General features: G+C 38.5%; 1 protein-coding gene across 1 annotated transcript in view; it reads left to right on the top strand.

Moving 5' to 3' along the window:
- The window catches only part of csmd2 (CUB and Sushi multiple domains 2), a 310,777-nt gene that overhangs the window by 50,120 nt on the left and 234,812 nt on the right, over window positions 1-25,845 (top strand). The window lies entirely within an intron of this gene.

The raw sequence follows: 25,845 nt of genomic DNA, 5'->3' as shown, positions 1-25,845 counted from the left end.
CCGAAATTGTTCGGCCGAAAATGGCAAAAAAACACTTTCGGTGTTTGGTGGAATAAGTGGAGAAAAGAAACGAACAATTAATAAAGGCGTTGTTATATAAGGAAATAGACAGGCTGCTCCGTAACTGTTGCGCACCACATAAATCGTTGGCCAACCAAAAACTAACCACATAAGAATTTAACTAACATTCACCAGCAGGTGGAACCAAAACAACATAAATCAATCTATTACAGGTGCGTTTAGATGACGAAATCAAACAGCGAAGAGCGTGGAGTGAAGTGGCGCAAACATGTCAGCAGTGTGGAAGTATTTTAGAGTGGCAAAGAATAATACAAGAATGGCTGTTTGCAATGAATGTTCTGCTCAAATATCTAGAGGGGAAACATCTGCAAAGTCTTTCAGCACTACAAGTTTGATTTATCATTTGAAATGATAAAAAACCCTGAGCGCTTTAATGTATTTTTATTGTTTTAAGGCCTATGTTACAATGTTCAGTAAGTTAAGCCTAACGTAAGCTCAAAGATGGCCACAAAATTTATTTTGCTAATTTATTTATTTTAAGTTATTGTTCTTTGCTGGTATAATGTCTGCTGGAATATTTAAGAAATGCTGGGAAATTAAAAAATGTTCAGTTTTTTATGTTCAACAAATGTTTTCTAGCTTGTAAATTTGTAAAAGATTTTTTTCTTTTAAAAGCATGCCTAAATCAAATTTATTTGATTTATGCAATGGTGAAAAAATTGGCAAAATAAATGAAAAACTGCGAAGAACCATGTTCGGTATTGTTCGGTATTCGGCCAAGTGTTTATTATTATTTTCGGTTTCGGTTTCGGCCACAAATTTTCATTTCGGTGCATCACTAAATACTAGCAGTGTATTTATTGGTCTTAAAAAATATATTTTGATGCACTTAACTTCATATGAATTTCAGTGAGCTTAAGACCAACATAATTCTTTTTAAACATTTCTTTATGCATGTGTTATATCCCTCAGATCAGTTGTTTATGCATATAATGTTTAATGTAATGGGAAAAATGCCATCACATCAAAACATAGTGTTGAAACCCAACAGAGAATGAAAGAAAACGTTTTTTTGCTCACATTGATATTGCTGAATGTATTCATTCTATCCAAGATACATCCCTTATTAGCCATTTATACACTAAAGGACCTTCATCATGGTATCATGATACATATTCACATTATAGCATTTGAAGCACTTTTCAGACTAAAGTGTGGAGATCTGTTCACCTAGTAAAGAGAGAGAAATACAACCGATTGAAGAAGGAGGCTAATATTTTATTTTGTGTTATAAAAATGTGGTTTATTGGAAGCAGCATCCGAAGGCTCAGACCTCCACAGACCATACCTCATGAACTTAAAGATGAATGAGTAGTCAGACTGTTTATCTCCACTGGGAGGCAACTAGACCTTGTGGACTGTCTTTGTTTTTTTCTTTCTGTGCAAACTCAATTTTTAAATGTAACTTTCTCTTGCTGCGAATATGATAATTGAGTCATCGTGGCATTTTTCTATAAGCTACTGCTTTCTTTAAGACAATAGATGATGGTAAAGTGGTATATGTAAAATTATATCAATATTAAATTGTGTGATGAATTGTGTTGCCAGGGAGATCAGTTGAAGGATATCTAGACTATTAAACGGGCGGGGAAATGAGTAAAAAGCCATAATGACCTGTTTTCCATCTCAAATTATACTCTGTCGAGACAAACCGCAGTGACCCGTGCCATTTGGGAAAAGAGAGAGGCTCTGCTGTGCTTACATGTGGTGCTGGCCTGTAGGTTTCAGTGAATGTTAATAAGGCTGTGAGAATTATGCAGGGCATACAAATCACCAGACTACTGCACTGTAACTGAATTGATGACTATTTATTACTCAGTCTGCTCTGATGATTCGTGGTACTTTCTGTCTTTCATCACACACTTTTGTTCCTCCGTTCATTAATTTCCAGGATAATCTCTTGTGATTGTGGATTTTCTTTTTACCATACCAATATTGTTCACCTCGAGGTTCACTAACAGTTTGTGGTCACCAAATAACAAGTTGGTTAACAAAAAACGGCCATGGCTTTACATATAATCAGAGATATTGCTGTAGTCAGGATTATAACATAACATAACATGTTATCTGGTTGTAATCGTAGATTACACCTACACGTAAACTGAGATTCATTATGTTGTTTCTATTATTTCATTAATTTCTTAAAGGTTATGGTAAACATGGGCCACCCTCACCATTCCAAACGCATTTGGTACTGTGTGTTTCTACAATTGTTGTTTATTTTAGCAGTTTATTGCAAACCACCTTGTTTTATTACAGTAAATTGTTATGGGCAACCACAAGCCTGAGTAAATGGGTTTCTACATAATCTCATTTTACTGTCCCATAGAAAGCATTGTTTGTGGCTGCATTTTAAGCTCATCGCTTATATAGCTACAGTTCTAGGCTACATTACATATCATTACTAAGCAACAGAATGGCTTCCTATTTCCTGCATCCCTCCCATTCATGCTCCACTTCCCATTGCCCCCAATGAATAGACTATTTTCAACTCCATTGCAAAACCTACTTGTTAAATTTGGACCTGCACATAGCCTATATGTTCATTATATGGTAGACGCAGTAGTGCAAGTGCTTTCCTCACTGTGAATGCAGCGAGAATGCCTTGCTTCATGTTGCTTTAGTTTTTTTCTTGGAGAAAAGAAAGTTGCTTCAAAGGGGAAGGAATAGCTTAACGTGAAACTCATACTTTGGCCCAACGAGCGTTCTTTTCACCTGTGATCATGTATTGAGTTGGTGTGTCTGTGTATTAAGAGGGTAGAGGCCAGTGGTTATATTATTTGGGCAGTCTTCTTAAGTAATACTCATTGTTTTGAGAAATGCTGCAGATGATACAGTATCATAAGCAGCCTGTCACTTTATCATTTGCCGACTTTAGGCTATTGCTTTCACACTTCCCCTTACAGTACATGATTCTGCAAGTCCAAGTCTCAGTGTTGGTCTGTGTGTTGGTCGAGTCATTTAAAATGCACCTTCTGAAATTTTTCAGATATAGACTTTTTACCTTTTCACTGAAGGTTAAAGATTGTTAGGGTGGTTTTCATTATACTGATTGACTGCTGTTTATTTTTCAAATGCTGTGTTTGTTGTTGCCCTGCCTTTTTACATCATGCAACACCCATATTACCTGCTTGGTGCTTGGTGTGGAAAGGAAACAGTGTGCCTGTGAATATTTGTTTCACTTGTACAATGTGTGCTTCAATAAGTTGGCGTGAGGGTATCATTGTGTCTATGTGTGTTTTTTATTCAGTGGATACCCTTACAGATCTAAAACTTGATTAAATATATACATGTATTTTTTTTTTCCTGTTTGACCGGCTTTTCACATCACAGCTTTAAGCAGTAAAACATCAGCGCGGCTAATGCTTTTCTTTCTTTCTCTGCTTATCACCAATCACTTTGTTGTGAGCCCATCTTGTCTATATTAGATATCAGTGCTTTTTCAGCCCACACTGCAATAAGCCTAAGTGCTGCACAGTCCATCTCCTCACACAGCGTGTAATGGTCAAGGCCGTTTTGGAATCTCGCCCCTCTCATTACCATGGAAACCCCCGCTCCCCCGATTTTCTTTTTTTTTCTCCATCCCTGTCTCTTTGTAAACTCTTGATTCGTGTTAAATCTATAGCAACAAAGAAGGAGGCTAAGGCAGACGAATGGAATTAGAGACATTTGATGAGCCTCTGAAAATATCTACTGTGAACAGAAGAGCAGTATTATCTCTTCTACAATCCCTGCACTCCACCAATCTGAAACCAGTCTTTTTTTCTTTAAATTCTTCTATTTTGTCTGACTTTACGTCTCATTCTTAATGCTTCTCACAGTTTGTTGCATCTTTCCCAACATTAGACCTCAGTTTCTCCCTCTCTCTTTAATAATACAGTACCATGATGATGATTATCCACTCATGTATTGCCAAGTTTTGCTTCCGTCTGTGTCTTGGTTGCATAGTCAATGTGCCTCCCAACTGGGTCATCTGAAGAGAAACCCGAGGCAGGCCTGCTGCACGACTGTCTCTTTTTTTTTTTTTTGACAGTCAGTAAGGGAGCGGTAGAGGTAGTTCTCCAGCTTTTTTCTGTATCGTAGGTGATTTACATTTATGCTTATTCTATTCCCTTCAACCACCTCTGAATAAAGAGATAACATATAGAAAAATCATCAGTCAATCATTTGGTTTTTTTGGGGGGGTGGGGGTGTTGAAAGTGCAGACAGTGAGGAAAGGACTACATGAAGTGATGAAAAACCTGTGGCACATGAGGGAGTTTTATGTTTAATTGAAAAATGGAAGCTGTGTACTTAAAGTTGGGAGGTTTTCCATGTTAAAAGTCTGTTAAAAGAAGCCAAGGTGATTAGATTTGAATCAAATTCTCCAGTGTTAATGTTGTACTTTAGCTTTAGTGCACAGGGGAAATAACCAAAGACTCAGTGGTAAAATTGTGACCCTAATTGTATGTTTGTGTCTGTTATTTATTTAAGATATTGGTTAAAGGTTTTTCTTTTTCTTTTAAACAATCTATCATGCAACTAAGAGATAATTTCCTTGGATACTGTTGTTGCTTGCAAGGATAAAATTGCCTTTAAATTAGCCCAAATTAACAAAAGGAATTGTTTCTATCATGATTGCATTTCTATATATTTGTTTTTTTTCCCAGCTGTTGATAATTAAAAGTTTTTAAATGAATCTGGTACTTCGGTGCTTTAAAACACATCGTTTCTGCCTTTATTAGAGGTCGAAGGGGCAAAGGAAGACAGCAGGAACCTAGCAGGAACCAAACTTTGTACAGTAGAGCAGATTCAGGAACCTCAATTTAAATTGCATTGGCATTTTCTTAGATGGCACTATAATAGGAACATTTATGAATGGGCTTGAACGACAATTCTTACTTTGCTTGACTCCAAGCCCCTAAATCAAACCCACTTTTACTTTATTATGCCATTCAAACTTTTTGGAATGGTGCCAAAAAATACTCAGTTGCTTGTATCGTGTGATGTGATTATCCAAAGTTAAGCTTGTTTCTAAAAGGTCCTTTCTTGCAATATTTGATCACTTTAACTTGTATTCTTAACAATGATAGTTAAAGGTTTTTCCCTTTTTTATGATCTAAATGAATTCCATTTGGAAGAAAACTCTTATAAGGCATGGACTGGTGTGTTTGTGCTAACAGACTGGGCAGCCCATGTTCTTGCTTTATATTTAAAACTGAATAACACTTGATTCTTTATTTAAATGATCCAACTAATAATTATACCTGCGTTATCGTTTTCAGAGTCATAGGGGAGGGTGTTTTTATGCAACAGAATGCACCCTGTGTTTCAAACTATCCGAAAAATGTCATTTATTTCTTCTTTTGTTTATGCAGATGGCTATCATCGCTACACAGGTCACCTCCAGGCCTTTTCTCCTTTGCAAGACTGAAAGAGACAGTTTTTTAGTCTCTACCCTTTCCCTCTTTTCCTTCACTTTGTTTTCTTGATGACTTAGTTGCAAGACAGACAATGGTCTTTGTTCATGACAAGTTATTGTTTTGCTCCCTAGATAAATGATGGAAAACAATATTTCCACACCACAGATGCCCACTAATACGCGAGGACTGCAGCCAGAAGCCCCACCCGAACGTATCCATTCACACAAGTGGATGAAAATGTGCATGCTCAGATGTGACATCTGCTGCTCAGTGGATCATAAACAGAAAGATCATTGTTCCTCACTAACCTCTGGCTGCGGGACAGTTGGCTTGCAGTGATTCTGATCTGTGCGAATGTCCAAACGCAAAATGTAACACTACCCATCCATATCATCCATTTTCTGCTGGGTTGCTGGCTGCTGCTGTTGAGCAGTAGTCCCAACACTTTCTTCTACCCTACTACATCCTCCGGCTCTCCAGCCAGCCAGTCGCCTGGCAGTGCGATGAATCTGGAAGGCATGTGGAACAGATGCCCCAAACACCTAACCTGACTCATGCACCTCGCAGCTCTTCTATAAACCTTTACTGGGTGACTGAGCTACTCACCGTGTCCCTGAGGGTGAGCCTAGCCACCCATTTCATGGCACCTTCATTCACTTATATTCACAATCACTTTTCTTTTTTTTTTTTGTCACGACCCACAGCAAGTCAGTGCTCGTAAAAAAAAAAAAAAGGAATGTAGATGGCCCTTATTCACTGGTGATGCATCATACCAACAGTTAACATCCCTGCCGTCAGTGCTTCAGTGCACCCTTCAGCTCTTTTTGATTTCCCCCACTTGTGAAATAGTACCTCTTATTGTCATACTATGATTTCAGGATTGAGCCATTCCTAACCTGGAAACAACAATATGTGACTTTTGACCAGGAGATGACTTTCTTTTAGTTGTGATTGATTGAATACACACTGCTTGAAGCTGTTTTTATTAGTTTTAAAAAGCCACAAGAATTTTACAGTACATACACAACATTTTTTATAACAAGTGTGGAGTGTCTTCTTAAACTGTTCTGTTGGTGGCTGACAAACCGACTCTCCCTACGGGGACAATAAAGGTTTTCATTCATTCATTCATTCATTCATTCATTCATTCATTCATTCATTCATTCATTCATTCATTCATTCATTCATTCATTCATTCATTCATTCATTCATTCATTCATTCATTCATTCATTCATTCATTCATTCACAAATTAATTTTATTATTTCATGGGTTTTCTTAAAAGCTTGAAAACCCCAAAACAAACAAGGAACATTAATATAACATACATCATGGGGATTCAAATTATGTGATGCCAGTTTGTAATAGGGTTTTATTTTCAGCCTAGTTTTTTTTGGGCTATTGAGGCTTTTCATTGTCATCCATGTCCTTTTTGGCCCAAGTATTCATTATTTACTTCATAACTGTCATTATTACTATTTTGCTATTTTTTTTGGAGACTGTCACTGAGTCGCAAATGAATTGATTTCATAAAAAACAACATCTTAAATGTTGCTGCCCTTATTCCAAACTTAGCTGGTTAGTAACGCAGTGATGTATAACACAAAGAAGGTCATGCTGTACCTTGATGGAGATGCCATCGCGTAGTCAGAGTAATACAAGGAAAGCCACATGGCGCATGAGCTGCACTGTTACTCTCTGCCTTCTCGAGTGCCATGCATATTTTAAGCAGGTGAGCTCATTCAATTAACACTAGACAGTGTGTATATGTGTCCATTTTTTTTTTTTTTAGAATAAAAGTAAAATTCCTGAATATGTTTCATCAAAGGTTAGTGTATATTTTGAGTGTGACAAGCTTTCTAACAACTGCATATTTCCGATGTCATCTGTTCAACACTTATCCATGTTAGATGATTAACTATTTTAAAAGTGTCAGTATAAATGAAAGACTGGACCCATACACACTGTCTAGGGTTAATTTAACACTGGTGATTGATGTTTACTATGAACCCAACTCTTCTACTTTGATGTAAAAATTTGCTTTTTTCGGGTTAGTTTAACACTTCATCACTACAACCTCCATTTGTTTCACTTCTCCTAAAGGTTGCTAATGTTGTTATCCCATTGTTAATGTGTGGTACCAGTTTGGCACACTAATTCACCCACTTTATTAAAGTGTTTAATTAAAAGCCTCAATTTGCCTCTTGTAAATGTCATCTGCTCAGGCTTCTGGATGGAAGACTTTGATGTAATTAATTCTAGCCTAAAATAACTTCCATCAGGCATCTTTTTGTTAAGTAAGACTCTTAAGTTCTATTTGAAACTGTGCCCTCTTTTTCTGACCGAGAGCTGCTGCGCATATCAAGTTCATGTCGTGTTTTTCACATGTTGGAGTCTTGTTATGGAATAAGTTACAATATTTAAATGTTGGAGGGAAGTTTGTTGTTTTTTCAAACAAAAACCATCAACTGCTGTTTAAAGGTGCAGCATGAGGTACACAAAGCAACCAAAGCATTTTTGAGGGGGTTATCAGTCTTGGTGTATGTGTTCGTACATGTTCCTGCAGTGCATTCCACTTTCCAGTCAAATATTGGAAATTACTTTTTGTCAGCTGAAATGAAAGTTGTCATTTTATTTTAAAACCTTAATTGAACATCAAAACACCATCAAAACTTTTGTTTTTGTCATTCTTATCCCTCTTGTTCTGTCTTGCCATCCCAATCATTTTTTTTTCATTCTTTGCCCCCAGCTTTGATATCTTATCAGAATGAACCTATTTTGCATGTTATTGTGCTCAGTCTTTTTCTCCTTCATTCCTTCCCACATTTTCTCTCCCCAATTCAATTCCTGTTTTGTATGGAGTAGGCCATATATTGTCTTCGGATTTGGGTCTCATTGTTTCCCGTATCGCATGTGGCATTATGTTCCTTTGGGTATCTGTTTGACTGCATGTTTTCACTTCATGATCAAGTAAGTATCTTTTTTGGAAACATCACATATAATAACGCTTTGTAGTGCTTGAAGGAAAACTGCTACATCCTTTTCTTGTAGATCTTGTTGCATATATGCATTTGCTGGGACTTGGAGGTAGTGTCCACTGCAGCTTAGGTGTTTTAAACGGTAGTCTGGCAGAATAAAGCCCTTGAAAGATCTGGATATTGCAGTGGGAGATGTGATGGAATTATTGTTATTCATGTCATGCCCACTCACCTCTGACAAAGGCTGAGCATATAAAACTATTAATGGAAGTATCTGTATTGGTCAAATAGCAAGGGGTTTCACAGTTGTTTCTGACAGTCACTGAGCAGGTGGAAGGTATTTGCGTATACTATCACCATTGATGCACAAGAAACTCCAGCCATTAGGTAATCAGATCGCTCGTGTCTTGTTTGATAAAAAGATGTTCACTGCCATGTTACCTTTCCTTTCAGAGGCAGAATTATGTGATAGCTTGTTAAACTGAAAATGTTCATCTTTTTCAGCTAATCATTCTGAAACATGGTTTGCAATCATTGTATCACTTTTGACAGGTATTTGATGGAGTCTTTGGAACCCCTCCAATGCTTTTTCTTAATTACTTAGAAATAAACTGTGAGCTGTGTGTGTGTGTGTGTGTGTGTGTGTGTGTGTGTGTGTGTGTGTGTGTGTGTGTGTGTGTGTGTGTGTGTGTGTGTGTGTGTGTGTGTGTGTGTGTGTGTGTGTGTGTGTGTGTGTGTGTGTGTGTGTGTGTGTGTGTGTGTGTGTGTGTGTGTGTGTGTGTGTGTGTGTGTGTGTGTGTGTGTGTGTATATATGTATACGTGTGTGTGTGTGTGTATATATATATATATATGTGTGTATATATATATATATATATATATATATATATATATATATATATATATATATATATATATATTTATATGTGTGTGTATATATATATATATATATATATATATATATATTTATATGTGTGTATATATATATATATATACACACACACTAATCCCTTGTTTACGGGGGGTTACGTTCCAAAAAGAACCCGTGAGAGGTGAAATCCGTGAAGTATTAACCTTTATTTCTTTTACAATTATTATACAAGGCTTCAATAAGTACAGTAGCACAAATTGTGACTGGCGCATATTTCACTGCTTTTCTGACCGTGCCGCTGCATCCTGACTCGCTCTGTAGTGTCTTTTTCTTCTAAAGCCCACGGGGCAGGTGTGTTTTTTCGAGAGAAGATCATAGTTATGGGTCGTTGTTGTCGCTCTTTTTTTTCTTCTGGGCAAAAATATTCTTATAAACCGACATGCCACCATCGATTATATTTGAGAACTGTAATGAACGATTCATCAAAGGGTCCGGTTTTTGAGCTGCTCGCTGAAGTTCATTGGCCGTTCTCAGCATTGTTGCTAAGCGACCAACGTTATTGACACACATGAAGTGATGAAGCGGGGAGACTGTTTAGCCAATCAGAATGCAGAACACCATGCACAATGCAAATCCATAAAGCAGCAAGACCGTGAAAGGTGAACCGCGTTATAGCGAGGGATTACTGTATAAATATGTACTGAAGACTCCAATTTAGGTCACTTGAATGCACACACATTTATCATTGAGCAGCTCTGGTATCCAATACATCATTAAGATTGCCTTGCACTCCTGTTACCATCTATGATGAAATACCCAGTGATGGTTATGAAGAGTAACTTGTGCATTCTCTCTCATTGCCTTAATTGTTATCAACCAAGCGGCTCCTTCTCAGCTGCCGTGTTTAATCATTTGTCCGTTTACTAGTCTCCTATAATGTGCAGCCATTCATCAGGTCAGATTTATCAATTAGCCGAGGCCACTTCTCTTCACTCATTTGCTTCCCACTTTGACAGTTTGGTATTCACTTCTCCACCTAAATGTCAAGGATCAATTATTATAAAATTTTACATTTACTAAAGAACGTCTTTTTTTTTGTTTGTCAGCATGTGAATTTAGTTCAGTTACTTTGTCTTTCATTGCACACGACACATACTGTATATTGGAAAATCATGGTTAATGGTTACATATAGTAGTGCTGATTGTTCTGTATTGGATTGTGAATAATTCAGTTTATAAGATGACAAAGGGCTTTGTAATTCCTTAGGCGTGATAAACAGAAGCACTTTACATTTTCGACCAATGTCTCTGAATCACATGGTTTAGCGGTGTTTGTTCTCGTTTTCTGCATTAATAGAGAATCCACGTTTGTCATACCCGGTTGCATTTCCACAGTTTTGATGCAAACAGCAGAAGAACAGCCGTGGTGAGCAATTTGAGGAGGGAAGGGATTTATTAGCAAGGTATTGAAGAGATGAACCTTACTTCATTGTCAAGGTGGAGGCACAAAAAATGCCTGAAACATCAAATAGAAACTAGATTTTTGGTTGTTTTTATGTGTTATTCTTTGTTTTGATTTGTGTTTCTCTGTGTTTGACCGTCTGGTTGCCTGACAAACTCTTGCTTGAGTTTAGTGTAAATATGCCTTCAGGGAAGTGTAAAGGGATGGCACGCCTGTGTCTTTTGCAGTTGTTTCTCATCCATCATTTGACATCCGTCCACCGTTTATTTGAGGCCGTAATTGAGTGTACTGTGTGGCTTCCATTTACACGCCGTCCTTATGCCCGTTGTTGACAAGAAGAAAATATGCAACTTCAACATTACAGAATTGCATTTGTTGGGTTGTATGTGGCTTTATTAGGGAGGCAGTGGCTCAGGTGGTAGAGCAGGTCGTCCAATGATCAAAGGATTGATGGTTGGAACCCCGCTCCCCCAGTCATCTGTCTTTGTGTCCTTGGGCAAGACACTTCACCCTGCTGGCCTGCAGTGAGGGCATCGCTGGTATGTGAACATGTATAAATGTCCCCGCGCTGGTCAGAGAGGCCAATGGCGTGGATTGGCTGCCACGTTTCTGTCAGTCTGTCAGACTGTTTCTGTCAGACACACGTAGTCTACCATCACCATTATATTTATTTGATTTTGTTTTTCTTTGTGTATGCATGTGTGTGTTGTGTGTACTGCTGCTGCACAATGTGAATTTCCCCACAGGGATGAATAAAGGAATATCTAATCTAATCGCCATAGGTCCATGAATGACTAATGGACCCATTGCGAGAGCTTTGAGTGTCCTTGAAAAGCATGGTATAATCCAATCCATTATTATTTATTAAAAAATATTGTTAAACTCAGTATAGAGCAAAAATAAATATGTGAATGAATATAAATTAACCACTTTTATGTCACCAGCTGGTGGCTTGCCTTAATTTTTCTTTGTCTTTTTTTGGATGTTCTTCATAAGCAGTTTGCCATTTTTAAGACAAAATTTAAAAATAACATTTTTCTGGGAAGCTGTGCAGCTCAACCTCACCATATAAGACATACATACATGTTATTTTGGCTCCTCCCTTTTTAATACACGCACAGAATCAATAAATGAATCATGATTATTAGAGAGGCTCACTTGTTCATGCTTTTGCCAAATAAGCATTTGTTCACCCTCCTAATGAAGGATTTGACTGCTAAAACAGTTCTTGTGGATTTTTTTGTTTGTTCTTTTATTTAGCAACGTTACAGACACTTGCTTTTACTTTTTGGTCCGGTTCAAACTGCAGGCAAAAGTGGCCCACATCTGATTTTTGGCGGTCAAGTGACCAGGTCAGGCTTCTTCAGCAGTAGTGTGAACACTCAAACTTGGCCAAGATCAGATTTTTTTGAATCAGATTCAGACCACTTCCATACGTGGTCCTGAATCAGACCCAGGTCTGTTTTTTTTTTTTTTTTCCAGTGTGAACAACCAAGGTGGATTTGATGCCACTTTTACGTCAGTCTACATTTGAAATGTGTCACAAATATGCGCCGCGACTAGGCACAGACAATACAATTAAAAGTTGACTAGACCTACAAAATGGAAAACAGTAATGGAGGAAGTCAGTGGAGGGAGAGTGAGGTGTTAGATCTCATTAGTACTGTATATGGGGAGATACTTCAATTAAGGCAAAACTAGAAGGGTCGTACCATAACCACTCAGTTTTTGAAAAAATAGCAAACGAGGAAGCAGTGCCAAAGTAAGGTGAAGAGCCTTAAAGCTAAATTTAAAGATAAAATTAATGTTACGGCTGCCATTTATAAAAAAAAAATATTTAGAAAAGCGAAAATATTTACTTCCTCCATAACCTCACCAACCTTAGTGCAACAGCGTGCTGCGTCTGACGTCTTCGTTATTCTTTTGCCGATGCGGGTCAGTTCAAAACCGCAAACAGTTCACACTGGAATCTGATATAGGCCACTTTTTAAAAGGTTATGTGAACAGCCAAACAAAAAAAAATCGGATCTGAGGGAAATATCCGACTTCCAGTGTGAACAGGGTCTTAGACACATTGATATGTAGCTAGTTGAACCAAGAAAATGCCATGATGGATTTGACTGCTAAGACAGTTTTCATGGATTTTTGTTTGGTTGGTTTGTTTTGTTTGTTTGGGCTGGACAAAAAATTATCATGGCAATGTTTAAGATATGAAAATCATTTTAATCTGCATAATTATGGTACGGCACATGTTTCAGCTGCTTTTCTGCTTTGGTAACACCCCAACTCAGAGTTTTGTTTAGAACCAATCCACATCTGTGTGCTGTTAAACGCAGAGATATACTGATGCTGATATTGATCAGATATTGGGCTGAAAATAGTTTAATAGCTGGCTCAGGTATTGGATAATGGGACAGAGCTGCAAGGCCGATGTAATTAACGGGTTTTCTGGATCAATTTCCCATCAAATTTGATCTGATCTTCATTTAAGTCACAATAATAGATGGACATGAATCCTTGCCACTGTATTTTAAGAATAAATAGTAGTTAAGTACATATCCTACATCAGCAGAATTAGATCAGTATTAGGTATCGGCCACAATGTAAAGATTTAAAGTAAAAAGTTGGACCGACACATAAAAGTAAAGTTTTCCCCAAAATGTGTTTCCTCAAAAGACAGTTCCTTCAGTTCCCTTGATGTGGTTTGGGTTTATGACATCTAGTGTTGTGCAATCCGCTGCCTGCTGTAGTTTATCTATAGGTCCTGGCAGCAAAATGCAGCAGCACAGCTAATTTGTTCCAGGATCTTAAACCGAGGCATACAGCTGAGTGGGAGAAGTGTGTGTCATGGTAGCTGCTGTCCGTGTAAAGTTGGTCTACTGTGCCTGGCAACTAAAGGTAGCTGCACAGCTAATTTATTCCAGCATCTTAAATGGAAGTACAGAGCTGAGTGGGAGAAATGGGTGCACTCTCACTGTGAGCTGCACAATACAGCGGCATCCTTAAAGCATCCAGCACTAGCAGCATTATTTCTATCCTATATAACCCACCTGGTGGAAAGATGGTATATATGCAGTGGCCTTTCAGATTTCTAAAACTAAAGTGCCCACTTGCAGTGCCCATTAACAGTTGAAAAGCCTGGGCTCATTCCTACCCTGAAAGCTAAATTAAGTAATTAAAATTAAAATTGCTCCTTATTTATTTCAGTAGTGAAGGCAATCTTTTTAAATTATCTTTATCCATCCATCCAGCCATCCATTATCTATTCTTGTTAATGGTCACAGGGGTATGCTGGAGCCTATTCCAGCTTTCCTCTGGCAACATTCAGTACACCCTAGGTAGGTTAATCTTCTTTAAGGTGATTTAAAAAATTCTTCTTGGAAGAATTCATGTCTTTTTCTTTTCTTTTTTTTCTTTTCTTTTTTTTCCCATTCAATTTGATTAGAATCAGAAAATATTGTTTTAAAGGTATATCACTGCCCTACTTTTTCGTTGGAGGCTGTTTTATTTTGAAAGTCCTGCGTTTGTTCTTAGTTTTTTCACCAAACCTGCCTCTTATCAGTCACTTGTCACCTGGTATATATACTGATATTATTACTGTCATCTTTTGCAAGTGTCTTTTTTCCTTCTGATATACTTCCTAACTGATTTCTTTATATGTTGTTTAGTAAGTTTTTCATCTCATCTTTTTGCAGTTGCCCAAGTTATAACATGGCCACTGTTAACGTGTCCACACATCACCTTGAAAAAACATAATGCAATTCTGCTCCTTTTCTTTCATGCTGGTATGAACTTTTTGTGACAGTGTAGCTCCTGAACAATGTGTTTTTGTGTGTGTTTTGATCACAGTTTTTATTTATGGGTTTATTTAGATCGTCTTTAGATAATTTTCTATCTGAATGGTTTTAAACATGAGGCCGGTGTTTCATACTCCCAGAAAGCCATATGTATGGTTTTTCAGCTCTGTTTATTTGAACCAAAATAAACTGTCTTTCATTTCAATCCCCAAATATAAAAGAAACAAAAGGATGAAGAAAACATTGACTCAATAGCTCACCCTTAGGGAATTCTGCCCCTGCAGTGGATTTTCAATCAAAGAATGGGCTATGTTTGGGGAATAAAAGAGGGATTTGAAAACAAGGGAAAGTCAAAACAATTGAACATTATTTAAATTTCATGTTTGTGTGTTTTGGAACAAGTAGAACACCCTTGAGATCCAGTGATATATGTATTTGATAAGTATTTCCAATGTGTGGCAGTAGATGGACATCTCAAAAGGCTTGTTAATAATAAATTATCAATTTTTGTTGGCTGCCAAGTAAAAACTGCAAACTCATAACATTGTAAGAAACCTTTTTAACTTCCAAAAGTAAAACCAGCACATATCAGTTTCTTTGTAGATCAGATAAAATAATCAAATTAGCATTTAAACTTTTTTTTTAAATTATATTTGGGTAAAGATTTTTTTTTCAGTCAGTGATTTTTTTTTTTTTTTTCTGTCCCAACCTTATGGGGTTTACTGCAATAACTTCCTACATACTGAACTGTGTCAAACGGCCAGCTATTTTTGAGTACAATATGGCAACATCGACTGAACAGAGGACAAAAACCTGAAGATTTTTTAACAATGCCATCGGAAGGTATTCATTTTCTATAGGCATTGTTTTCATACTTTTATATAGGCAAAGCAGAAAGAGAAATGAGGACTACAAGGTTTATGACTAATACCTACAGTATACATTCATAATTCTGTATACCATCTACTTAATGTGCAGCTAAGGCAATCTATCCGAGTTTTAGAACCCAGCATTTAAATCTCCAACTGTACCATTGCACTTTGACACTTTTGACACCGTTACTGTTACATGGGCCTCGGAAAGAATATAGTAAAGAAGACTGGCTTAAAGCAGCACAATGTAACTTTCAGCTTTTGTTGAGTTTGGCGGCTCCTTTGGACAAAAGCGGTAGTGCTTTACCAGTAGTGTGGAAGGGTTCTTACCATCCACCTCGAAGTTACATAGTGCCAGTGAAGGCGATACAGACCCGCTCAGACCATGACAAGGGTGTCATTAAAGGGGACCTATTATGAAAAACACGTTTTTTCTTGTTTTAACATATATAAAGTGGTCTCCCCTCACCCTGCCAGCACAGGGGAGACAAAATCCCATGAATTTCTGCAAGGTCTCTGACCCCCGCCGGACAGAATCCCCCAGTGTCACGTGATTTTTTTTATTTTTTTTGAGCCGATTAAAATCTGCGCCTAGGGTGACGTCACCCTAGGCGCCGAGGTTCGGCCTCCGCTGCTGAAACCACACCCACAAACAGCTCTCTCCGCCGGCTGGAGCGGTCCTTCCTTGAGCCAGTCGGACGCGGCGCCGCGGCGGAGCGGATCCGGGTTAAATCATCCACGTTCCCGGGCTGTTTGGGAGCTGGGTCCTCGGGGGTCCGTCCCAGGTCGGATCAGCTTCACCCTCCGAGATTTTCAGCCAAATCTGTCGGTTTGATCCCCGGTAACCGACGATACGCAGAGGATGCGCCCCGGAGCCGATCTGTGCGCCGGGCGCCCGCCGTGGGGTTGCGGGGCCAGCGCGCAGCATCCGCCGGGCAGATCTGGCTGAAATCCCGCTGGTCGGTCCCCGGGAGCCCCTGCTACCAGTCCAGGCGGGTTCCTCCGGACCCGGCCGGCCGGGAAACGGTCAGATTGAAGTTGCGGTGATGCGCGCTGCCCCAGCCTACTTCCTGGTTCCCATAGCGGGGTCCGTCCGACTAAATTCTCCAGGTTCCCGGCCGCGAATTTGCACGGCCATGTAAACACCAATAACCCCTTTTTAATAACCCAAATTTGCTCATATTTTAGATATGACCCCTGGGTTACTCCTTTTAAAACCCAAATATTCGGTCATGTAAACGCCAAATGGGATATCCCGATCAAACGCAACAGGAATTTGTTTTCTGCGCATGCTCTGTTCACAAGGAATCTTGGTCTTTTGAGTCCAGGACGTACTTCTAAACATGGAGAAACGCAAGACCACGCCACACTTTTGGAGTGAGGAGGAGAGTAATCATTTTATAAATGTAATGAGGGATATGAACATTTTGGCATTTGTAGACGGTAGAAAGTAGAGGGATAGCGAGATTTACAAGAAGGTGAACGAAGAGTTGCGCAAAGCAGCATTTGTTTTGAATTTGGATACAGGAAGAAGAAGCGGAAATAACGGGAATTGCGTCATGATGTTCTCCGCGCGTCGCTGGTTTGATCGAGATATCCAGAATGATTAATTACCATGTAAACGGAATATTCCGAATGTTTCAGTAACCGGAATATGAGCAATAACCCGAATTTTGACTGCATGTAAACGTAGTCACTGAAGTCTATAAATGCACAAATTGAAACAAAGTTCCACTCAAAGGTTACAAGCTTCAAAGGCAGAGATGTTCCTAAATCATGCAAGGGACATTTTCCATAGGTTTACTCTTTTTAAACAAGGGTTGAGAATGATCAATTAAGAAGAGACATATAATACGGCATGAAAAAATGCAAAAGATCTTAGGAATTTCAGATGAGGTCTTTATCTACTGTTGAACCCCAGTCATATTATGTAAATCAGCAGGGACATTAATATGCAATTTCCTTGATCTTATCTAAACGTATGCTTTGTTTGCTCCTTTGTACTTGATAAGAAATTTCATGATTCATTAATTTAAAGGTCCCATATTATGCAATTTGGATTCCTATTCATACTGCTCAAGGACGAAAATAGTTATTTTACTCTTGACTGTGTCTCAAAAGCTCTCTAGGTCTTGTAGATTGGGTAGACCAAATCTTGTATTTCTCTGTGACTTTGTGAGCACCGTCTTTGGCTTCCCTCTCTCCCCCAGCTGCTATTGCAGTTGCATATGATAAAAATGAATGGATAACTATTTTATATTAGCATATTTATATGTGGGAAAAACTGTTTTCTTTCTTCATTATACAAATGACTTGTTGCAATTATGAGTGTTGGCAGCATCAGTTCTACTCACATTTTTGAAATGTACTTTTCTTTACTATCATTTCTAACAGCAGCTCTATGTGACTGTTCCTGCTCACATAACGTTTTCAGAAAGGAGAAATTCAACATTATTGAAAACAGAGCTGATAGTGCTAGCGCTTATCAATACTGAAACCTTAAATTATTTAGCCCTAGAACTTGATGCAGATTTTGAAACTCAATTCCTACTTTAATTTCTGGCATTTTTTATGGTCGTATACTCACCCGTGTTTGGTGTCATTTGGAGTCCTTCGGAAGATGTTAGGAGTTTTGTGCGAGCCGCTTCTCTGGGGGCACAGCGGGACACAGAGATGCGCGTACAGAGATGACGTCATGCAGGTCAGAGGTCTTGTTTACAAACTGATTTATTTGTTACACACACAGCCCGGATGTAGACAACAGGTCCTGGAAGATGCACAGAAGCAGATCTGGTGATTCATAAAAGAAATGAACGAGTTTTGCGGCAATAATGTGTTATTTAGACGCTGCATCGTCTGTGTCCCGCTGTGCCCCCATTCGCTACCATTATATGGAGAAGCGGCTCGCACAAAACTCCTAATATCTTCCGAAGGACTCCGAATGACACCAAACACCTCTGGGTGAGTATACGACCATAAAAAATGCCAGAAATAAGGTCCAGGTTGTAAAAAACGGAACTTTCCCTTTAAGTTATGGCAAAAGGCTTGCAGCGTTCACATCAAGTCTAAAGATTTTTTTTTAATTTTTTGCTCTGTTTAGCTGTTGTGGAGATATAACAATGACAACATGGATATTTTTCTCAAAAGTTAGATGATGTTCTTCCAAAATTTAGCCAAGAGCGTCCACAGCAGCCTGTTGGTAGCCTGATAATTTGATTGTCACAAGGGGCAGTGTCAGATGATGTCTCATCTATTTCCACAGCAACAACAGTATGCTGCCCACAGATGTGCCTGCCTGATAAGTAGCTCAGGTCTTGGATGATGCAAATTTTTTTTTTTATTGTTAAAATTAGGCTGGTTAATTATGCAACCAATTAATTGGACTATCTCTTGTCACTGGTGTCCCAGTTGAAATTGGAAAAAATAATTAAGCTTAAATGTTATAAAGAGTGATGGAAATTGTCATCCTCTTCCCTACCTTTTCAGTTTTGTAACCAGGACAGGAGGCTAGTCATTAGAGGCATCCGTAGAATCTGAACTTGCCAGTTTACAGCAAAGGTTTTATACCCCTTTTATTGGAAAGAGTTAAGTGAGAAGAGAGATACGCCTGAAAATGCATAGGGGTTAGATACTTCAGCAGAGTCAGACAGAGTCAAGGCTGTACACAGATGTGCTGATCTCTCCCATCAACTCCCCCAGCTCTGCCTCTCATATGTCTTCTGGCTTTCCCTGAAGTCTCTGATGCTCTCCAATCCCTCATGGTTTAGTCTCATATATAGTGAATGGCTACTGAATGGCACATTATTCCGTTTTGCAGACAATGTTGGCTGCCATCAATTTTGTACAACTTCCCCTTCACACCTCAACAGCCTCTGCGCACCAGTCAGCCCTTTTATTGCTTTATTGCACCTGCCTGCTGTCGTGCATGTGTGTTTGTATGCGTTTTCTTTTTATCACTGGAAAGGGTTGGAATTCATTTTGGTTGGCAATTTGTATGTTTGTGTGAAGCATGGACCATTACCCCCACAAACAGGTGCACCAAACACATATATACAAGCAGACTGTAAGATGCAGACTCACCAGCTCTGACAAGTTTTTTACCCATGCCAAGCTAAATTTGGCTGAGTTAGCGGTTGTTTCCTGTGTTTTTTAAATCTGAGCTTATAAAATAAGCGTGACGGAAATTCACTGGTGCCAAGAACACCAACAAATTTCAAGTAACTGCAGCAACAGATTTGACAGTTAGACATAAAAAACACAACATTCTTGATGAGAGAAATGTGTTGTTTTTTGCATCTTTCTTTGTAATGTTCTGTCCAAAAACATTTCCATGTATTGATACATCCATCATAGACACCTGATTCTTCCTATTAAGGGGCATAAAGGTCAAGCTTATCCCAGCCATCGATCTACATAGAATGTCATCAAATATAAAATAAGTGGAAATGAAAAAAACAGCCTTCTCATAAATCATGACACAAAGGACTAACTTTTTTGTGCATGGAAAGAAACCTGTTTGGTGTGTTCCTCACTTTTTCTAACCATAACAGATGGAAGTTGGCCAGCTTTTGTCCAAACCATGTGGGGAAACAGGAGTCATTGATTAAATTGCTGCTTGACAAAGCAGAAAGTGCCTATTGAGCTAATGCACCTGCATGTTGGTATTGATCTTTCAATGTCACTTCCAAGTACATCACAGGAGGATATAGAGTAGTGACACAGGAATACAGAAACACATGAAAAGGATTTTTTTTTTAAATCAAGAGTATATACACTAACTAACTATATACTGTTATATAATTGATACTTTAATCACTACAGCTGATCTGGATTATGTTTGCTGGAAACAAATCCAAAACCAGAAGCTACAGGAAGTAACTTCCTCCTGCGGGTGCTCTGCAACATTCCTGGAACTGCTAAGTTCTTAATATCTATCCATATCACTTTTTATTTCTTGCTTGATCACCCTCTTTATTCAAACTTTGAGTTTTGTAAGTCAGGAAATAATTTAGTTCCAGGGCCATATGACTTGTTCTTTGTATGACTGAGCTTTAACCTGTGTGCTTAGACAATGATTTCCAGTTGTATGCCTTCACAATCAGCGATTTCCAAAACAAAATCACGCCTATATTTATTTTTGGGACACTTTAGGGTCCAAAAATAACACTTCACCAGTAATGAGTTTTGGCCTTGGCCCACAGCGATTTCTCCTAATAATTTCACTCACCTGCCAAGTACACTATTTACATTTTCCTAGATGTACCTCTTTTTAGGATCTTTTTTGCTTTCCATTCTTTTGTTGCACACAGCGCAACCTTTTTTTAAATGGCCTTCATATTCAAAATTAGCCAGTATATTTCTTCATGAACTGGTAAAGTATCTCTTTTTAAACAATTGATATATTTTACTGTGATGACATGAAGAAAATATTGGTTAATAAGATTTGCAAATCATTGCATTCTCATGTTAACTTTTAAATTGACATTTCATACAGTGTTCCAAGCTTTCTTTGGGGGAACTGGGAGGTTTTACATTTCTGCTTTGCTTTGGACTTATAAAACCAAACAGTAAATGTGAACACAGCTGAAGTGACGTTGCATTGGCTGTGTGGATACATAATGCTCGTCTTACTCAGGCCTATCAATACAAGTTTTCCTTTTTTTCTTTTGCCCAAGCTAGCCTTCATGATGTCCAACATTTATATTGGATTCAGAAAATATTCAGACCCATGGATCTTACCTAAAATCCACGTACAATGCTACACATTAAATATCTCCTAATTTAATCACATGCACCCTCCTCAAAATCACATTATTTTAGACATATGTGCTGCACACTACTTTCATAGCATCTACTCCTGCACTATCCTTTCTCCTAGTCACCAGGAATAAGAGGAAATAAGGAGAAAAGGGTAAGAACCAAATAAAACGGATGATGTAAGGGATGGACTGGACAATGCCTTACTCTTGAAGATATCTGTACAAACATCTTGTAGGCACTTTTGTTTGTTTGTATAATTATATTACAGGCTTATGGGTGTTATAGTTGGAGCTGCTGTGAAGAAGGAGGAGCATAGTTTGCCGTTTCAGCAGTGGAAGTGCTTAAGGAATGTAAGTCCCAAGGACAGGCCATGTCACAGTCATCCCAGTGACATATGGACATGCCACAAAGGGCACCTCAGGGCTTCTGTTGTTAGGTGAGGTGTGGATTTGATATGATTGACTTCCTTGAATAAATGCACCTGTCTTCTTTAAAACCACCAAGTCCTGCCACTCTAATTTAGTTATGCAAATGATGCCAAATGATGAAATTATTGATGTGTGTGAAAAATGTTGTGATGAAAACATTCATTTGTGCTAAGTGATTAATAATACCTTTATGGCCTGAAATTGTTAAAAATTAAATCTGCAGCTTTTAAGGTAAAATACTGTACATTTTCAACAAAATTAAGACAATTCTGGGTATTCTAAATTTCTGTGACATGAATTGGCCAAAACACCCCATACTTGAATATCTGTACTCGGTCAGTGCTGTGGTAATACTACCCTCAATCATTTTAAATCAGTCGACCCTCTTTAACTTTTAAACAGACATTCGCATACTGTATGTGCACATAATAGGTGGTTTTTCCATTTTTTTTTGAGTGGTGGTCATTATCAACCTCCACTTTTTCCACAAACCATAAATGATTATTCTCACCCATTCTCTGACCTCGCATGGCGGGGAAAAGAGAGTGTAACTAATACTATCAATGATGGCTCTGTTCCATTTAGGTGTACCCAATACAGTCGGGGTTCTGGCTCTAATGCATTTAAATGGAATTCAGCTGATGTTAATGTTATTAGTTACACTTTTCATGGAAAAGCTAACAGGCCTGCATAGAGAACACCTTCTATTTCTTGACCTCTTATTTTGTACGAGATGACCCTCTGCATCATTCAATAGCACAAACTCTAGAGGGGAAGGGGTGGGTGGGTGGGGGTGTTGTTTATAGACCCAGACCCATGCTAGAGTCCTTTTGTATGTAATAATCTTATAGTGATTTTTTTTTTTTTTTTGTTTGTTTGGAATCACATGTCAACAATACATCTTTATCGCATAGTTACTTGTTTCAACACAGTGCTCCAATTAGTTTTTTTCCATTCACAAAACATGTTATAACAGAACACATGAACATTGGGTGTTTTCTATTATAGTAATTCAAGAAAGTAGATACTTAAACAAATCTTGTTTAAAAGAGGTAAAAGTTATTAAATTAAACAAAAGCAGGGTGTTTCAGGGAATTATACATTTTCCATTGCTCCCAGATGTCTTTGAAATTGCATTGCGGCAGCCTCATTGAGAAAGTAATTCTTTCCATTACAAATATACTGTATCATAAATTATATTATACCATCCATCTATAGATGGGATGTCTGTTTTAAGCCATTTCTTTGTTATTGCTTTTCTTGCAGCTAAGCTCATTATTCCAAATAAATGTTTAGTTTCAGAACTTACAGTGGTTGAACATACAAGCCCAAGGAAGAGTTCGTCCCAATTAAATGCAATGTCCTCCCCAAATATAATCACTAGCTCTGTGCGAATGTTACGCCAGAAAATATTTATTTTTGAACAGGCCCAAGACAGGTGGTAATGATTGGCTTCCTGGGATAATCTTATAGTGACATATATAACACGAATTGTAATATAATGGGCTCAGCTTATCAAAATAAATCCTATAGCACAGTGGAGCATCAGTGTCTATCATGTGAGCATCATGTAAGGAAACATACCCATTACTAATTTTGGCACTTTAAAATGAATGCAGTTCAGTCATTTAGGGCAACCTTTGTGTGAACAGGTGTTATGCCTGCAACACATGATGGGAAACACCTGCTTGAAATTCACTGATGCTATAGATGGTAATCGAGTATGCAGCTAGAAACTACAAATCTCCAACTGTAAACACTGACATACCGTAAGTTGAATTACACATGTTAGTGTTTTGCATCATCAAGTGCAAAACATCTACACTGTGCTACCCTTTTTATTAATTAATACAGTTGGCAAGATCAGTCTTAATTCCCTTTTTTTTAATGATTTAAAATGTTTTCAAACTAAATGTATTTTTTTTTTTCATTGCCAGTGTCTGAGGGACACATACTCCTTGTTACATACGAGTCAGTAACCTAAAAAGCCTACAAATCACACATATGGCTACTTAACACTGTGCTGTTGTACTTAGCATATATGGTGTTAGAGGAAATACACGCTTTTTTTATTCAGTAGTCAGTGCAGTGTTGTTTTTTTTTTACGTTTTTTTTTTTTTTTTTTTACGTTGCTAAGGATACAACTTCATTGTTAACCTGCAAATAAAGGCGTTGTTGTACACACTACAAGGTTTGCATGTTGTTATGTTACCACATCAATGCAGAAGTGTTTTTTCAGCATTGTGACGCATCTAAGAATCTGTCTTGAGAATTTTCCCTCAGACGCACACCTGTTGAACGCAATGAAATGTTGTTTAGAAGCCTAATATATTTTAAAGACATCTTACTATCTGAAACACTTTTACTGCAAAGGTCAGTGTTCTCGCTCAGTCATGAACACCACCTAAAGTTGCCTAATGCTCCAGTCTTAGCCATTGAGGGGAATAATAGCATGCCAGGGAGCACAGCTCTGTTAAGTGAGTCATGACAACATGGAAAATAAAAGTCCTGATTGTACTATTCCCAGAAAGGTAGATGTGGCATAGAAGTTACCTGTGCATGGAGCCCACATGTGTGTGTGTACGCATGTATATGCATGTATGTATGTACATACTGTGCATATATGTGTATATGTGTATGTATGTATGTATGTATGTATGTATGTATGTATGTATGTATGTATGTATATATATATATATATATAGTATATATGTGTGTGTGTGTGTGTGTGTATCACTTTACTCACCCTCCAGTGACCTGTGTAATCTTAACAATTCTGCCATGCTTAAATTCTGCCTTTACTATTTTGTGTAAATATTGTCAAAAGGGCAAAAATGTTACTTCATGTTCATTTCTTCCTCCTTCCTTACAATGCGGACGCTTCCTCTGCTTGCTCTCTGCTTGCTTTGCTTCTTATATCGATTTTTATGCTGATTTTTATTTTTTTTCCTTTTTTCCGCGTGAGCCTACCTTCAAAGGCTTCAGGACACTTTTAAATCACTGGGACTAAAGTGTGTTTAATAGAAACAACAACATACAGTGTCTGAGCACTTGGCTCCAAGTTAAAGCTCAATAGTCCGGAAAGGAGCTAACCGCTAGGCTAAGTAGCAGCAAGATGCATCACCCTCTCCACAAATATCTACCACAGCCTCCTGCAGAAGATAACAGTGCTGGGGATGAAAATGTAATGCTCAGAAATAAATACGGAGGTAAATGGACTGTGTGGAAATGAAACAACCCTGCCATTTATGCTAAACAGCGGAGATGAGCAAGCTAACACATGGCTAAGGAGCGCAGATAACACAACCAAGAAACCAGGCTCTGTGCATGATAATAAATCATCGAGTGGCAATCCTCCCTGGAACTGTGTCGGTGCAAGGCAAAAAGTTAATCATGTCTCCTGGAAGTGGGAGGACATATCACAAGCCGGGCACAACGAGCTGTATTCTGTGAAATCGACTGGCCTTCACTTTCTACGAGACAGAGGAGCTCTTCTACCCTTGTACATGGGAGGAAACAGGACTGGACAACCGTGAATGGGAGGGCTAAGAAACACACCTCCAAAACAACTGAGTGAAACAACGGAACAGATTTGCTCCACTGTTGAAGGACCCTGGATCTCTATCAGATGACCATTTAGCCCAAAACTAAAGGCTGGGCCTGAAACTATGATTGTGGGTGACTGCCGTAAATGATGTACAGAACACCCAAGTCTTTCCTATGGATATGGTCATTGATCTGAAGGAGAGAATTGTTGAAATTGCAGATGAATATCCAACTGTGACAAACGTTGTTCTGCATACATGATCAAATGATGTGTCTAAGCGACAATCTGAGATTTCTGAAACAAGACTTTATTGGATTATTAAACACAGTGAGCTCTCTGAATGCAGCTGTATTCATCAGTGGACCTGCACCATCTTTTTAAGGCTTTTTACTTCCTGTGTCATCCATCTGTGCTTGGTGCCAAGGCTGAAATAAACGCCCCCTCCCGGGCCTTTACACCAGCATCATATTCTGTCTCTGCAGTTGAATGAGTGATATGTAGAGGGTCTGTGCTGCAAGGATCAAGACAGTCGTGACTTTTGTAAGGACAAGCTCGGATCGTGTTTATTAGGGCCCGAGCACTGAAAGTGCGAGGACCCTATTGTATCTGTGATGTTTATTATTAGGGCCCGAGCACTGAAAGTGCGAGGA

The sequence above is a fragment of the Cololabis saira genome, chromosome 15 (genome assembly GCF_033807715.1).
Source record: "Cololabis saira isolate AMF1-May2022 chromosome 15, fColSai1.1, whole genome shotgun sequence".
NCBI lineage: Eukaryota > Metazoa > Chordata > Actinopteri > Beloniformes > Belonidae > Cololabis > Cololabis saira.
This window is presented reverse-complemented; position numbering and strand designations above follow the sequence as displayed.